Consider the following 3,112-nt stretch of genomic DNA (forward strand, 5'->3'; position numbering starts at 1 on the left):
TGCAGCGTCTGCAGTGAAGCGGGCGCTGTACTGATTGAGGTGGCTTGGGCATCTGGTTAGGATGCCTCCTGGACGCCTCCCTGGTGACGTCCCACTGGGAGGAGGCCCAGATGAAAACCCAGGACACGCTGGAGGGACTATGTTTCTCGGCTGGCCTGGGAACGCCTTGGGATTCCCCCGGAGGAGCTGGCTCAAGTGGTTGGGGAGAGGGAAGTCTGGGTCTCCCTGCTTCGGCTGCTGCCCCCGCAACCCGACCCCGGATAAGCGGAAGATGAATGGATGGAAAATAAATGGAGCTGTGTTCAACTCTTTGAAATTCAGCTTTTTTCTTGGTTTCAAAATCTTTCTGCTAATATTACTTCAGCTAATGCAAATTCAACTATGGTTTCAGCTAATTCAACTATGTTGATGCTCATTCAGCTATAGTTTCAAATAATTCAGTTATAGTTTCAGCTAATTAAGCTATACTTTCAGCTAATTCAACGATGCTAATGCTTATTCAGCTTTTGTTTCAGCTATTTCAGCTTTTGTTTCAGCTAATTCAAATACGCTAATGCTAATTCAGCTATATTTTTTGCAAATTCTACTATGTTCATGCTAATTCAGGTTTAGTTTCAGCCAATTCAAATTCAACTATAGTTTCAGCTAAATCAACCATGCTAATGATAATCTTGATATAGTTTTAGCTAATTTTGGCTGTTTCTTACTCCTTAAAGTGTCTATATGCTTCCACTGTCATTTCTTGACATATTGAGCTGAAATTTGGTGTGGTACTAGGATGGAGATGGAGCTCCATCACTTGCTGAATGCAAAATATTTTTAAAAAATCAAGATGGCTGCTAAAGCTGAGTTCTAAAATCAGACCAAAATTGTGCATGCTATAACTCAGCAACCGTGTACTGTAGGAAGGTCAAACTTCACAGCTAGAACCCCCATGGGTCAGGGATCAGCCCTAGGGATTTCAAGGTCAAAGGTGAAGGTCACATGTGAAAGAAGGCTCTAACTCTGCAACCGTGTACAGTAGGAAGGTCAAACTTCACAGGTGGACCCCCCATGGGTAAATGAATAGCCTTTTGTAGTTCAAGGTCAAAGGTCAAGGTCATAGGAGCCCATGTGCTCTAACTCTGCAAATGTGTACAGTAGGAATGTCAAACTTCACAGCTACAACCGTCAAGGATCAGCCATATGGATTTCAAGGTCAGAGGTCAAAACCATGCGCACACACCAGCAAGCAATTTCTCTTTAAAAACGGTCTTGACCTCCACTGCAAGTATAGCAAACTAGGCAGCTTTTCTTTATTATAGGGATCTTTATTACAGTACACCTAAAGGTTGCATTGTGTCCCTATTTATATTTTTAGCAGTGTAATAATGTAAAGACAAAATATGTCTGGTGGTCTAGCTCTCTGATTTACATATTTTGCTGAATTGGGGGTTTTGAATATTGCAATACCTCCTTATAAGGAAAAGAGACCTGCAGAAGGAAATTGTTACCAATACAATATTTAATACACATGCATGGTTGTGTGTTCTAAATACTTGTTTTCCCTAAGTTTGATTAATTGTATATGTCTTTGCTTATAATTTTGTAATACATCATAATATTAAACTATGAAAGCTGTGTAAGCTTCTTACTGATATTCTGTCCTAAAATGTGTCCTTTTTTTCCAGCACCTGCCCCATTAGTGGGCTCTGCATGGCCCTGGCTGAAAACATCTAAAACATGCAGGATAGTGGCCCTCCAGGACCAGGACTGAACACCACTGCTTACCAGAAACATTCTAATATGTATCCTGTTCTCTCCTGCAAATATTTACTCACCTGGTTTCCTCTATCTTTCAAAAGAAAATCTTTTTTTTTTCTCATCAGTTTCCTGTGATTTTTTTCAGCTCAATACTCTTAATTATGTGTTAAATTCTGGATAATGACAAAGTAATACAGAAGCAGCAGAATAGGAGCCAAGTTAAGCAAAACAGATGATGAAATCAGCTAAATAAATATTACAAATAGCAAAATGGTAGCAAACATGAAAAAAATATAAGCCAAAGTCATACTTGCCAACCTCGCATTTAGCCCCCCCTGTCCCGTGTCCCGTATCAACCGTTGCGGGACAGCCAAAAGTCCCACATTTAGCCCTCACACGCCACACTTTGTATTTCTTATGCAAAAAACCCACTCAGCCTTTTTGTCACTTTAACGCTATATTTAGCGAGTTTTCAGATCCCTCTAGCATTTTTTTAAAGCGACTAGCAACAAATCTAGTGATTTTGGCAGCTAAATGTGAGAAAGCACTCATTCTGCAGCATACCGTAAGCCCCGCCTACTTCCCCAAGCACTGACAGCTGTCAATCTCACAGCAGAGGAGACCCGCTCCAATCTGTGTCCACAGTGGTGGGAGCGCGATTGTTTTCGTGTGAGTCGTGTTGTCATCTGATGACAGAGAGCTAAAGATGGAGAGGCAGAAAACTGAAGAGGTAGAAAGATAAAGATGTAGGCATGAAAGAAAGCTTTTCAGAGTGGTTGAAAGACAGCAGGAAGTTCTGTCTGAGCATCAAGGGGAGACCTGGAAATATTCAGGTTAGCTAAAGCTACTAATACTAATGAATAACAAGTTACAGCTGTTTACTGATCAGTATTTACAATATAACAGCTGAGAGGATGGAGAGAAAAGAACAGGACAGACAGGAAAAGGAGACAGGTTGGACTAATGTTAGCTGGAAGTGTAGAAACACCCACTTAATACCAAAGGATTTATTTTAAAATATTGTTTATATTAAAAAAGTGCATTAGCAAGATGTGTAATTTATTCAAAGCTAATTAATAATACTTGCTTGACTTTATGACTTTATGACTTAGAGGAGAAAAACACAAGTAAGGAATGAAGGAGACAGACATGAGGTCAGTGATCAGCTGCTGTAGAGGAGAGCAGAGATGACATCAGGTAGGAATAATTCAGCTAGTGAGGCCACAAAAACCTAATTTCTGCTGACCACCACTGTGTCAGTTTGGGAAAATTAGTGCAGGCAGACATGGCAAGACCAACACCACAGAGGAGAAAGTGGACAAGAGAGGTGAAGATGATGATGATGATGATGAGGGAGAGGAACAGAGAG

Source organism: Kryptolebias marmoratus, linkage group LG21 (genome assembly GCF_001649575.2).
Source record: "Kryptolebias marmoratus isolate JLee-2015 linkage group LG21, ASM164957v2, whole genome shotgun sequence".
Taxonomy (NCBI): Eukaryota; Metazoa; Chordata; class Actinopteri; order Cyprinodontiformes; family Rivulidae; genus Kryptolebias; species Kryptolebias marmoratus.